Source organism: Dipodomys spectabilis, unplaced genomic scaffold (assembly GCF_019054845.1).
Source record: "Dipodomys spectabilis isolate Male_0828 unplaced genomic scaffold, ASM1905484v1 ptg000042l, whole genome shotgun sequence".
Lineage (NCBI taxonomy): Eukaryota > Metazoa > Chordata > Mammalia > Rodentia > Heteromyidae > Dipodomys > Dipodomys spectabilis.
In genome coordinates this window covers 5,956,231-5,970,934 of record NW_024870719.1, presented here as the reverse complement: position 1 = coordinate 5,970,934, position 14,704 = coordinate 5,956,231, and positions in this window count along the sequence as shown.

Below are 14,704 nucleotides of genomic sequence, written 5' to 3'. Positions count from 1 at the left end.
TTCTTGCCAAGGCCATGTGGGTTGAAGTGCCAGAATGGGTAGTATGTGCAGAAATACACAGGAAATCATAGACTAGCAAGTTGGGAGGAGCCAATGGAGCTGTTTTGAAAGGGTGGACGTAGCTGGGCCTTGCAAGATGGAGCTAGAGGGCTGCATTGGAAAGTTTAGAAGGAGGTGGAATGAAGGGCACAGAAAAATGTATGAGGAGGGAACTCTCTTCCTTTCTCGAAAGGCAATCTTAATAAAATATGAGAAAGAAAAGTGTAGCTTAAAGCAACCTCAAAGCGAAGCAAAGTCTTGCAAAAGTAGGTTAACAAGATTTCTGCTTATCTCAAATCTTTATGCATGAAAGCAGTTCTTTGTAAAGGCAGACTTGATTTCCTTTAGAATAGTATTTGAAAAATAAAAATGAGACAGAAAGGGAGAAAGATAACAGTTGTTCATGTTACTTTAAACCGCGCTTTGGATCACAAAACGGAAATCTATGCTTCGTCCCAATCAGGTTTCATGAGGTATTTCCTCTGGTTTTAGTCAAGCCAGTCTTACAGGCACAATCAATAGCCCATCCTGCTCTTGGCATTCACAAGGGGAATTTGACCTTTACATTTTGGAGGAAATGAGAAACAAAGGGATTACATAATTAAAAATCTGTTTCTGTCTCTTAAAGGCAATTCAATTTAGGTCAGGAGCCAACCATCTCCCTTTCTCCCTAATTGTTTTACCTTGGCTCCTGATACCCTGTTCTTGTTTCTCCTATGAGTAGCTCATTAGTGTTGGGCAGATGTTCCCATTGGATGCACCATGTTAATGGGGAAACAATAGCGACAACATTATGATCCAACAGAAGTTAATACTGAATCCAAAATAGAATAATGAATGAGAACATGTGCTTTCTAGATGACTGCTAACAACTAAACCTCAGTTGTGGTTATTTTCTATTTGAGCTTTTTGGTTAACCTAGCATTCAGAAGGATAGAACAGAGGCCAGATACCAGTGTCTCATGTGCCTGTAATTCAAGCTGCTCAGCTGGTTGAGATCTGAAAGTCACTATTCAAAGCTAGCTAAGACAGGAAAGTTTGTGAGACTCTTATTTTCAATTAAACATTAAAAAACAAAACAAAACCCAGAAGTAAATCTGTGGCTCAAGTGGTAGAGTACTAGCCTTGAGCAAAAAAAATTCAGGAACAGCACCAGGTCCAGCTCTGAGTTCAAGTCCCAGGTCTGGTGCGTGTGTGCTCACACACACACACACACACACACACACACACACACACACACACACACACAGAATTGGCAGATGGGATTGCATCAAATTAAAAAGTCTCTGCATAGCAAAGGAAACAATGGAATAAAGATCTAGCCCACAGAATGGGAGCAAATCTGACAGCTGTTTATCAGAACAGGAATTGATGTCCAAAATACAGAAAGTACTCAAAAACTGAAAGAACAAATAATCAAGAAATGGACAAATAAACAACATTTTTCCAAATGAAGGAATACACATAACCCATAAATGAAAACTTGTTACATGTCTTCAGCCTTAAGGAAATGTAAATCAAAACTACACTGAGATTCCATTTCATCCCAGTCAAATTGGTCATCATTAAGAAACAAACTCTTGTTCATGAAGATGCAGGGGCAAGGAGCACTTAATATACTGTTGGTAGGAGGGTAAATTCCACTATGGAAATCAGTAAGGATGCCTTAAAAATTAAAAAATAGACAAAGAACAAGGGGGGAACTAATGCAACCGTGATATACACAAGACAATATGTTAGAAATGATCTGTAAAACTTATGGGGGAGGTTGGGGGAAGGAAAGTAGGAGAAAAATGAGGAAAGGAGTAATAAGTTTGACAAGAAATGTACTTATTACCTTACCTATGTAACTGTAACCCCTAAGTATATCACCTTGACAATAAAAACATTAAAAATAGAACTATCATATAATACAGCTATACCACTCCTGGGTATAGATGCAAAAGGATCAAAGTCAGTTAACTTTATTGTTTTTTTTTTTTTTGGTCCGGTCATGAGGCCTGAACTCTGGGCCTGGGTGCTGTCCCTCAGCTCTTCAGCTCAAGGCTAGCGCTCTACCACATGAGCCACAGCGCCACTTCCAGCTTTTATTCTTTTTGCTTATGTGGTGCTGAGGAATCGAACCCAGGGCCTCAGGCATGCAAGGCATGCACTCTACCACTGAGCCACCTTCCCAGCCCCAAAGTCAGTTAATTTTAATAGCTAAGTTACAGACTCAATGTAGATGCCCATCAGTGGATAAACAGGTAACGAAAATATAGTATACATGCATATATAACAGATATTATGTATATGAAACACAGATACACACATAAAACACACACCACACATTCATCTATCTATAACTTGATTGAACTACAGGACCATGTATGGGTTCAAGGGGTGAGGAGAAATGGAAAGAGAATGATGGAAAGTGAATAATATGGAAATACGTTGTTTCTATATATAAAAATTGTATAAGTAATCTCACTAAAGGTGTTAAACAACAGGGGGCAGAGGGGATGGGGAAATAGAGAAAGAGGGCTTTTCTGAATATATATATATACACACACGTGATATATATGTGTGTGTGTGTGTGTGTGTGTGTGTGTGTGTGTGTGTATGTTTGTTGGGGATAGTGTCAGGGGAATGGGAGAGGGCCAATGGGAGGGTAAATATGGTTTTAAGTACTTTGTATGCATCCACTTGAAATTGTTCTAAGTAAATGGGGAGCCAGTACAGGAGGGGGTGAGGTTGACGGGGTTCATTGCAGGTTTCTATGGAAATGTCACCATGGTCCCTTTCCTTTGAAAACTAATGAATACCAATAAAAAACGTAAGCCAGAGGAAATAGTATATATACACAACAGAGTTATATTCACCCATAAATAAAAATGAAATCACATCATTTGTAGGAAAATGGGTGCAACTGGAGACCATCATGTTAAGCAAAATTAACCAGACACAGAAAGGACAAATATCTCATGCTTTTGGATTTGCATAATCTTAAACAATAAAAAGAACCAGAAAATAAAACAGAGACAGTTAGACATAGGGATCAAGAGGAGGAGGGAGAGGGATGAGAGTAGGTATCATTGAACTAGGTTATATGCAGGTATAAACATGTCACCATCAGCTCCATTTGCTTGAACAATTAATACATGACAATAAAGTAGAGATTTATCCCCATCCTTTGCTCAGTTGCCACTCCCTATGGGTAACTCCTGCTACATGTTTCCTATGAACACTTGCAGAGAATTTCTAGGCATGTACAAGTCAATGGCTTCCCTGTCCTTTGGTAAACAATCCAAGCTCATCTGGCTTTTCAGTTAATGATGCATGCTGAGGATTCTTTAAGAATCATCAGATTCTAAAAGAGCACTGGAGGCTCCCTCTAAAGATTGCTGTGTCAGTGGTATAATGGTGCTGGCTTTTAGAAAGGACAGAGGAAACACTAAGGAACTATTGAACGATAAACTTTAGCCACATCTGTTCAGTTTCTCTCTGACAACCTGCTTTAGTTTTTCACTAGTATGTCATATGTCTCATAGAAAAATTAGGACCCAGACAAGCAAAAAGAAAAAGAGCCACTCATATAAATGTGTGTGTGTGTGTGTGTGTGTGTGTGTGTGTGTGTGTGTATGTATGTATCTATCTATCTATCTTTTTTTTGGTGCAGAGTTTGAATTCAGGACTTTGTGCTCTCATTTGGCTTGTTTGCTCACAGTTGGCTCTCTACCACTTGAGCCAGAGCTGTGCTTCTGGATTTTTGTACTTCTGGACTTTTCTGTCTGGCCTGGCTTTGAACCTTGATCCTCAGGTTTCAGCCTCCTAAAATTTGCTAGAATTACAAGTGTGAGACCCTTGTGCCTAGCTCCCAGCCATATTTATTACCTCTCAGAAATACTCACTTAGGGCTGGAGATGAGGTCAAAGTGGCAGCAGTGAGCAAGAAAGCTGAGTGAAAGCATGAGGCCCTGAATTCAAGTTCTATTTACATCTTTTTTTTTTGGGGGGGGGTCCAGTCATGGGGCCTGAACTCTGGGCCTGGGCACTGTCCCTCAGCTCTTCAGCTCAAGGCTAGCACTCTACTACTTGAGCCACAGCGCCACTTCCGGCTTTTTTCTTTTTCGCTTATGTGGTGCTGAGGAATCGAACCCAGGGCCTCAGACATGCAAGGCAAGCGCCCTACCACTGAGCCACCTTCCCAGCCCCCCCCATTTACATCTTGATGTTTATTAGAGTCCTTCTCTGCCTCTATAGCTTTCTCCTTTTCTCTCTAGACACCTAAACACACAGTGCACACTCTGTGTACCTATTCATATCTACTTGTACATATATTTTAAACATGAGGTCACATTATACACATGTATAATTCTATAACCTGCCTTTTTCACTTAACAATGTTCCGTGTCAGTGAATCTAGATCTATACCAAGCCTACTTCCATCCCTTCTCTGTAACTCCTGCTTTTCTTATTTGAAAACACTTCCATTAATAAACGATTTCATTCAGTCACAGCGGGGAACAGTCAAGGAGGTCAAGGAGCTGATGGTAAAGTAGAACCAAGGTCCTCCCACTGTTCAGTCTTCCTGCCCATGAAGGCTGAATACATCCGGCCTTTATACTGGCTGCCCAAACTGAAACACTCCATCTTTGCCTGATGATGCCTCTTCTGCATGATTTTTCTTTGTATAGTGTAACCATTCAATGAGTCCAAGTCAGAAAAAGTTAATCCCTAACTTCCTGGACCATGCACTAGACAATGTTACTAGAAAGTTTAGAGCAACTACACAATCTCAGTCTTTGTGCCTGGAAAGAGATGAGTTAAGGCAGACATGAACATAAGTAAAGGTAATAGAAAAATTTATTGGCAAAAGAAGTACAGCAGAGAAAAGAGAGCCTATGGTATTGACATGCCACAGGAAGACAGCACTTCAATCCATGTCAGCCATCTTGGTTGTCTTCCTTGTTACAGAGCTTGACGTCAGGTTAAGCAGTGAGAATCGGATGGCTTTCTGATTAGTGGGTCTAGATAGGCCTGCTTTGCTTTTAACTTGTATCAATAGTATTTTACTGAAAATTTGCAGGCAGGCATAATAATGCTGCCATGTGGACCAAGTATTTGACCTCTTACAGTGATGTTTTAGAAAGCTAAACCTTGTTTGGATACAGAAGTTTTGTTAAAAATGCTCACAACTATGGTGCTGAACATATCCTGAAATTACCAGGGTAAAGCCCCTAGCTGCAAGAGGTGGGACTAAAGTATGGTACTAATTTTATGCTAGTGTATGAAATTACCCAGAACAAGCGCTCTTACCTGAGCCTGTTGGAAAAGAAAAGTATGTTTAACTGGAGTGAGAGCATTTGCAATTACATTATGGTTAATTTGTATCATGCCTTCCAGGCAGATCATGCAGGATAGCAAAAACAATTTGAATTTTATAATGCAGCAGAGAACACCCCAGATCAAAGCCCAGTGAATTCTGAACGCTGGCACCAAACCCACGGGTACCATCTTTGGTTTAATTTGTATGTTGTAAAGGGAGTCTTAGGCAGGGAGATGGGGCAGAAAAGATTTTGGAGATGGGCTTTCTAGCTCAGGGATTACTCGAGTCTCTTTATTAAACTCTCTTCAAATGACCAAATCGGAAGGTATTGTTTCCTGCGGGGCAATAATCTGGAAGAAATTTTGGGGGTAGGGACTGGGAATCTGTATTAACAAGCCCCCTACTTCCCTCCCCTCCCCTCTCCTCTCTTCCCCTCTCTCCTTGCCCCCCTCCCCCATCTCTTAAATGCTGGTACTGGGACTCTTCCTTAGCTTTTTCCACTCAAGGCTGACAATATACCACTTGGGGCACACCTCCTCTTCCCATGTTTTGCTAGTCAGTTGGAGGTAAGAGTCTCACAGACTCTCTCCTCACCGCCCCCCCCTCCCCCCACTGCTTTGAACCAAGATTCTCAGATCTCAGCTTTCTGAGTAGGTCGGATAATGTGTCCATAAATCACATCGATAGACTTAGTTCCAAACTTCCTCCTTTCTTGTACTCAAGCTCTGAATTTCCAATCATTTCCTCAATAACTCATTGATAATTAGTAATGATCATTGATCTAATTTGGTGAGTTTATTTACCTAATTTTTTAAGTGAGTTTTTGTATTGCTGCTAAAAAAAAAGAAAACAATTGTACCTTGTGGTGTGTTATTTTTTTTTTTTTTTTATTGTGAGAATACCGTACAGAGGGGTTACAATTACATGGGCAAGATAACCAGTACATTTCTTATCAAGCATTGTTGCCTCCTCTTTGTTTCCCCTTCCCATCCCTGTGGTGTGTTATTTTAACCAAGACGACTCTGTCTTTTTTTTTTTCAAAAAGGAGGCAAATTATAAGTTGCAAGTAAGTAACGAATTGCTGAGTATTCTCACTTTGATTTTTAGATTTGTTTAAAACTCATTCTTCCCTCCCCCAACTCCAAACCAACTCCCCTCTTGATGTCTTCTTCATACCCCATAGGGCTGTGGCCTTGCCACTCTTTCAGGAAAGCCAGTGGGAGCTTTGGAGGTAATTCAGTTTCCTCTTCTTCTCTGGATTCCTTTTTACCATTAGTTTTTATAACTCCAAGACCATTACCTCTGGCCTTCATCCTTTTTTATATTCTCTTTGGTCACATCCTGTTGGCTAGCTAAATCCCATCTCTCTGTAGCTTCTTTCCAGCTGAAACAAAACACGTTCAGAAATCCCTTTCATTTTCTGCTTTTTAAATGATTTTTTTTCATTTAAAAATATACTTTCATTGTTATTATTAAGGAGTTGTACAGAAGGTTTACAAATCCATAAGTCAGGTAATGAGTACAATTCTTCTTGTACAATGTCACCCCTTCCTTTGCTTTCCCTCAGTTTCCCCCTCCCATCCCTGCCCACAGAGGCAGAGTTCATTTTTTACGGAGTGTATATTGAATGCCATGACTGCATTTGTTTACCATTCCTCCTTCCATTCCTGTACTCCTTTTCCTCTCCTCCAAAAGACAAGCAACAACAACAACCACCAAAATCCAAACCAAACAACTATGCCAACAATATCCCCTTCATTTCCTATGGCATTCCAACTCCTTGTCCTGGGTTTTTGGGCCTTCCCTGGACAGGCCCCACCAACCATCATTCCATTCTCCCTTCTGCCCCTACTCATTTGCAGACTTACCTATCCACAGTTGCAGGATGCTTCAGTTTCTTTCAGGTGGAAAGAACTCACTGAAGATTTTAATACCTGCTCTTCCTTCAAGGGCACCAAGAAGGGCTCCCTTTGTGCACCTGCCTTGTGGCAGGCTTAATGAAGACTTACAGAATGAAGCAGACATATTCTCTGACTTGGAGAAGCTCCTGGGAAAAGGAGAAGAAATGAGTGGAGTTGATCTCTTTGCTTTAGCTGTCTTCACCATCAATATTTGTCTTCATGGAATCAATTTTACAGAGCTTGGAACTGATGGTTAAAAGGCCAGGTTGAACTCTACAGAGATGATATGATGCCCATTCTTTGTTGGCCAAAGGTGGTATGTTCCTTGTGGTATTATTACAATGTTACATATATATCCAAACCAACCTTGAAAGGGATTATGCTTCTTCACAGAATCTATTTTCAGCATGAAGTCCACAGTATGACTTCATTAAAAATGATTAAAAAGAAAAGAAGTCAGGAACTACATTTCAGAGCCAGTGTTGGTAAGATCAAAGTAAGATTTCTTTTTTTTTTTTGGGGGGTCTGGACGTGGGGCCTGAACTCTGGGCCTGGGCGCTGTCCCTCAGCTCTTCAGCTCAAGTCTAGCGCTCTACCACTTGAGCCACAGCCACTTCCGGCTTTTTTCTTTTTACTTATGTGGTGCTGAGGAATCGAACCCAGGGCCTCACGCATGCAAGGCAAGCGCTCTACCACTGAGCCACCTTCCCAGCCCTCCAAAGTAAGATTTCTTAAAGTTTCACAGTATCATTTATTTTTGATACCCTCTATGGTAACAAGAAACCCCCATTAAAACAGGCATGGAAAAGGCTCTGTGGGTTAACTTGGGTAGCTAGGACTAAGTCCTGATTGAAAGCAGAGATTTCATGGTTTATTCTCACTGTATCTGTTTGCTTTGCAGTGTGATACTGTATTTTCTCAGTTCTCTCAGTCTCTTTCACATGAATTGACAAAGGAAGGGGGCATATTGGCTCTGTTTCCTGTTAAAATCCCCAGGGCCTGCCGCAGAACCTGCTTCTGTCTGCAGGAAATCCCTTTCTTCCCTTTCCTTGTTTAGTTGATTTTAGAAATTTGTGGTAGGCACAGCTAAACACTGTACATATTTGGTTTCTACCTGAAATAGGGTAGCATGCTTTATCCCCTTACCTCTTTTGTTCCTATACTATAGCTTGAACACAGGGCCTTGTGCTTTTGCTTGGCTTTACTCGCCAAAGGTAGATTTCTACCACTTGAGCCATACCTCTACTTCTGGCTTTTTGCTACCTAAATGGAGGTAAGACTCCAACAGATTTGTCTGCTGAGCTGGCTTTGAACTAGGATCTTTAGATTTCAACCTCCTAAATAGTTAGGATTTCAGCCACTGGTGCTTGAGTCTCTATTTTTTAAAATTTACCATTGAGAAGCTGAGTTTGTGAGAGTTTTGCTTTAATTGCATTTTCTACCTTTTATAATAAATATTACATTTAGAACCATTTTGTAGAGTATTTACACAAGATAACATGTAAAAAAGGGGGATTAAATTAATTTTGTTTTCTTAAAGCTTAAGATACTACATTCATGAATTTATTAATATATTAATGTTATTAGTACTATGTTAGTAACAAACAAATGCATGTATATATATATATATATTAATATCATGAGGTATACTCTCAGGGATATTTTCTGAAGTAATATCCTCAGGGATTCACTGCACTTACAAATATAATTATAATGCCAAACTACAAATAAATGTATTCTTTTCCAACCAACCAACTATAGCTCTCAATTTTATTTTCTTTTTTATTTCAAGATGGATTAGTAAAGTCTTAAAAGAATTATGATTGATGAAAAGTAGATTTTTGTTTTGGCATTAAAGCATCAAAAGAGCAAAAACTACATGTATCTTACTGAAGACTATTTTATTCAGAGGGTAAGACAGGCTCTGAATAAAAAATTCAGAATAAAGTATGATTCATCTTGAAATTCTATCAATTCTTCTGTTGTTTCTGTCATTTTTTGTGTTTATCTATCATTTATGTACTAATACCATTGAGACATGTATGTAAAAATGCATTTTCCATGTAAAAATCTTGTATGATTATATTTATCTAATCCCCACAATAATTTGTGGTTGTCACTTTTTTATTAAAAATAATTTGAGGGCTGGGAAGGTGGCTCAGTGGTAGAGCGCTTGCCTTGCATGCTCGAGGCCCTGGGTTCGATTCCTCAGCACCACATAAGCAAAAAGAAAAAAGCTGGAAGTGGCGCTGTGGCTCAAGTGGTAGAGTGCTAGCCTTGAGCTGAAGAGCTGAGGGACAGTGCCCAGGCCCAGAGTTCAGGCCTCACTACCGGACCCAAAAATAAATAAATAAATAAATAAAAAATAAAAATAATTTGAGGGGCTGAGAAGGTGGCTCAGTGGTAGAGTGCTTACCTTGTTTGCATAAGGCCCTGGGTTCGATTCCTCGTACCACATAAACAGAAAAAGCCGGAAGTGGTGCTGTGGCTCAAGTGGTAGAGTGCTAGCCTTGAGCTGAAGAGCTGAGGGACAGAGCCCAGGCCCAGAGTTCAAACCCCACAACTGACAAAATAATAATAATAATAATAATAATAATAATTTGAACCAAATTATAAGCTATCAGTCAAACAATAAGTACTTACATGATAGAATCTACATACAAAGTCTCTCTTGAATGGCACAGAGATAAATTACAACATGATTTAATTTAATTTAATTTTTGTGTTGTTAGAAATTATCCAGGACCTTATACAAGTGCTATACCAATGATTTAAATTCCCAGCCCCTCTATTATCATTTTAAAAGAAACTAGCATTTTTGATTTTGGATTTTGAATGGTTTACTCTTTCTTTACTTAGCTACTGCTGTCTTTAGAAGCATGTGTTGTCTTTTGCATAAAAAGACAATTATTCTTATCCTAATGTATATTGATGTGTCCAAAAGAGGCTAACTTTTCTTATAATCCAAACATTGAAAGGAGAGGATTAACATGTGAATCTGGAAGCAGAATGTAAATAAAATTTCTCTTATCCTCAGGGCACTGGTAGCTCATACCTCTAATCCTAGTTACTCAGGAGGCTGAGATCTGAGGATCCTGGTTTGAAGGCAGCCCAGCAGAAAAGCCCATGAGATTCTTATCTCCAATTAACCACCAGAAAAACAGAAGTGGTGCTGTGGCTCAAAGTGGTAGAGCAAAAGATCTCAAGGGTAGTGCCCAGGCAAGTCCTATGGCTGACAACCCCCCAAGACCCCTCCCCCCAAAAAAAGATCCATTGATTTCAGCTTGCATCCTTATGTGAGATGATAAAAGAAACCTCAGTGAAGATGCAGATTCTCACTACTAATGAAAGCTGAAAGCAGCATGGTGAGGAGGTCTGAAACTCTTATTGCTTCATTATTGTCAATAGCTTTCACAAGGACAGACAGGAACACCCACTAGATGCTTCCTTCAATAAGCTTTACATGAGTCTTTGAGGAGTTCTGTGTCCGGGAATACTGGACACTATCAAGCCAGGGCACATAGCTTTATTATAATTATAAAAGAGAGATAGAGTTCCATCTGCCACACAGGCATCCACCCGGTTCCATTCACCCGTTAGAGTCACAACTCTGATATGCCTGAAAAAAGCACAAAAAGTGCTACCTTACAATCTCTATCATGTGTAAGTGCAGCATAAGTGGTTCAAGCCTAAAGTCATCCTGTACAACATTGATAGCTCAGTAAACACGCTGCTAGGAATAAGATGGTACCCACTGTGTGCTGAGGAGAGGGAGCAACTGGCTAAATTGGGAAACAAATGTGAGTTAATTTCCCTTGTCTCTAAAATAAAGCTTTTGGACTTAGGTGACTTGTCAAGTTTTTTTTTAGGTTCAAATGCCAGGCAGCAATAGATCTAAAATGTAGGTTTCTCCAAAGCTAATCTGGGCTGCTTTTGAGGCACTTCGTTTACTTTCTGGATTTTTTTTTTTTTTAAATCTCTTTCCATCTGTACCTCATGGGAGAAATTCACTGTAATCTGCAGCTCACTGGGGTGTGGGTGTTAGTCTATATAACACCTCTGCATTTTTTATTCTAGTGTGTACTTTTTCTTCAGGGCTACTCTGACAAGCCAGGTAATCGGTTAAAATGACCTTTTATTTTGCCAGTGTTGGGGCTTGAACTCAGGGCCTGGGCACTGTCTCTGGGTTTTTTTTTTTTTTTTAAACTCAAGGTAAGTTAGTACTCTACCACATAGAGCAGCTCCACTTACGTGGAGATAAGAATCTCATGGAGGGGGTGGGTAGTGTAGTTGTGGAGATGGGAGGGAAGGGATGGTAGGGGAAAAACAAAGGAAGAAGCAACAATGCTTGATAAGAAATGTACTCATGGGCTGGGAAGTTGGCTCAGTGGTAGAGCGCTTGCCTTGCATGCCTGAAGCCCTGGGTTCAATTCCTCAGCACCACATAAGCAAAAAGATAAAAGCCGGAAGTGGCGCTGTGGCTCAAGTGGTAGAGTGCTAGCCTTGAGCTGAAGAGCTGAGGGACAGCGCCCAGGCCCAGAGTTCAAGCTCCACAACCGCCCCCCCCCCCCCAAAAAAAAGAAATGTACTCATTACCTTGCTCATGTAATTGTAACCCCTCTGTACAGTATTTTCACAATAAAAAACTTATTTTAAAAAATCTCATGGACTTTCTTGCCCCAGCTATTTTTGAACTGCAATCCTCAGACCTCACCCTACTGAGTAACTAAGATTACAGATATGAGCTACTAGTGAAATGACTGTTTTAATGTTTTATATCATCCTTGGTTCAGTTGTATATGTATCTTCTTATTTTGGTTAGCTTTTCAGTATTAAAATTAGTTTGAATCTTCTAGCCCCAGGGAAGAAAGGACACAAAAAAGCACAGAGAGAGCTGGGTGCTGGTGGCTCACACCTGTAATCCTAGCTACTCAGGAGGGTGAGATCTGAGGATTGCGGTTCAAAGATAGCCCAGGCAAGGAAAGTCCTTGAGATTCTTCTCTTCAATAAAAACCACCAGAAAACCAGAAGTAGTGCTGCGGCTCAAGTGGTAGAGAGCTAGCCTTGAGCTGAAGAGCTGAGGGATGGCACCCAGGCCCAGAGTTCAAGCCCTACAACTGACCAAAAAAAAAAAGCATAGAGAGAAAGATTTCATTGTGTTTCCAACTAGATAAAGAAAACCAAACCAAAACAACAACCAAGTTTTTGTTTTTGGTAATGGAATGACAGGTCCTATTATAGTAACTTCACCTCAAAAAAACTATGCATATGCATAAATGATAAATGAGTGCCAGGCTGATGCCGATAATCCTAGCTGCTCAGCAGGCTGAAGATCGAGGCTCAAAGTCAGGGCAGAAAGTCTGTGAGACTTTAACTAACTAGCAAAACCTGAAAGTGGAGCTGTAGTTCATATGGTAGAGTACCAGCCTTAAGCAAAAAAGCCACAAGAGATTTAAAGGCCCTGAGTTCAAGTCCTTGTACACACACACACACACACACACACACACACACACACACACACACACACGTGTGTGGGTGCACAATGTAATCATCTGAAAGTATTAGAGATCAAACCAGAACAAGCACATATGCATGTATTTTGTATGCCATTTGGAGGTGGGTGGCATATAAATAAATAAGTAGCTAATGTATCCCAGGAAATCAATTGAAACTATACAAAGGAACAGAATGGATATTTTAGAATTGACAAATGTACCTGAAATAATCTACAGAATGGATTTAAGAGTAGATTGAAGATGACATAAGTAAGAGGGACAGATCAATAGGAATTATGCAATCTGAAAGACAGAAAAAAGATTGCAGCGAACAAGTGAACAGAGCTTCAATAACCCGTAGGGTAATACGAAAACAACTTAAAAGGAAATGGATAGAAATATATATGACAAGTAGGTGATAAGCTTGAAAAAGTTGAGTAAATTGTATCAGTATCAGGTAAACCCTAAGGTAAATCCTGTAGTGTTAGCAAGGACCACATAGCTGGTCATAGTGGCTCATGCCTGTAATCCCAGAATTTGGGAATGGAAGGAGGATTGCAAGTTTGAAGGCAGCCTGGGCTACATAGCAAAACCCTGTCAAAAAGACCAACTAACTAACAACTCAACCGACCAACCAAACACCCAATCCTCTATCAATCACCTTTTCATCCAAACAACCAGCCAACAAACAAACAAAAGGTCAAGACATAAGAAGACCTGACAATCACAAATGAGTGTCTGTTTACAGGCCTTCAAAGTACATGAAGCAAAACTGGCAAAATTAAGGGTCATAACACACACTGGACACTTCTAGATGATCAAGAGCTATTAAATATTAAGTCAGAGTCTGAAGGACTCAGAGGACAACATTTAGAACATAGACCTGAACACAGGGGGATGCAGGATGCTGTTAGAAACAAGTTTGATGGGGATGAGAGAAGCACATAGGGAGTGAAGGTAAGGGCATGAGTTGTGCTTTGCTCTTCATGTCATGATGCGGGAAGGCTCGATGATATACCCCTATAGCAGCCTCACCAGGTCCTCGGGCTCCAGCAGGGTAGTGCAGAGAAACCGGCTGCAATGCCCTGAGTCTTCAGAGTCCAAGTAAACAAGCAGAGACAATTATCAGATTGGAAGAAGGTCCAGGTCTCAGTGAGGATTCAGTGTGCACTGCTTTGGAGACTGACATAGAGCCAAGGCTTGAACTGACCACATAGACACCTATGTGGGGAGTTGTCAACTATAGACTAGGTGGGGCTAGCGACTCTTTATTGGTACTAGTGATTATGATATGTGAACAAGATAACCTTTTCCAGCTGTCAAAATCTCATTACTCTCCTCCCAGGGAAATTATGCCATCTTCAGAGAAGGAAGGTGCAGGAGAGTAGAAGGATATTGAATTGATGGAATCTTTATCCAATGAGACAATTCTACATCAAAAGTTTCTAGAGGGCTTGGAATGTGGCTCAGTGGTAGATTCCTCAGTATCACATAAACAGAAAATCTGGAAGTGGTGGTGTGGCTCAAGTGGTAGAATGTTAGCCTTGAGTAAAGTAAAAGAAGCTCAGGGATGGTATCCAGGCCCTGAGTTCAAGCCTTAGACCTGACCAGAAAAATGACTAGATCTGGGTGTCAGTGGCTCACATTTGTAATCTTAGCTATTCAGGAGACTGAGACCTGGAGGATGTCAGTTCAAAGCCAGCTCAGGCAGAAAAGCCTGGAGAGACTCCGATCCTCAATTAATCAGCAACATGCTGATTGGAGGCATGGGTATGATAGGCATGATAGAGCACCAATCCTGAGCAGGAAAGTTGAGTAAGAGCTGAGGCCTTTGTATAAGAATGTGCACATGCATGTGTGTGCACACACATATAGTATAATTGAGTTAACATTAGGAGACTAAGTTAATGAATGATCATTTTCAATGCTGAAATCAAACATATAAGATGTTTAAAGGCTGAG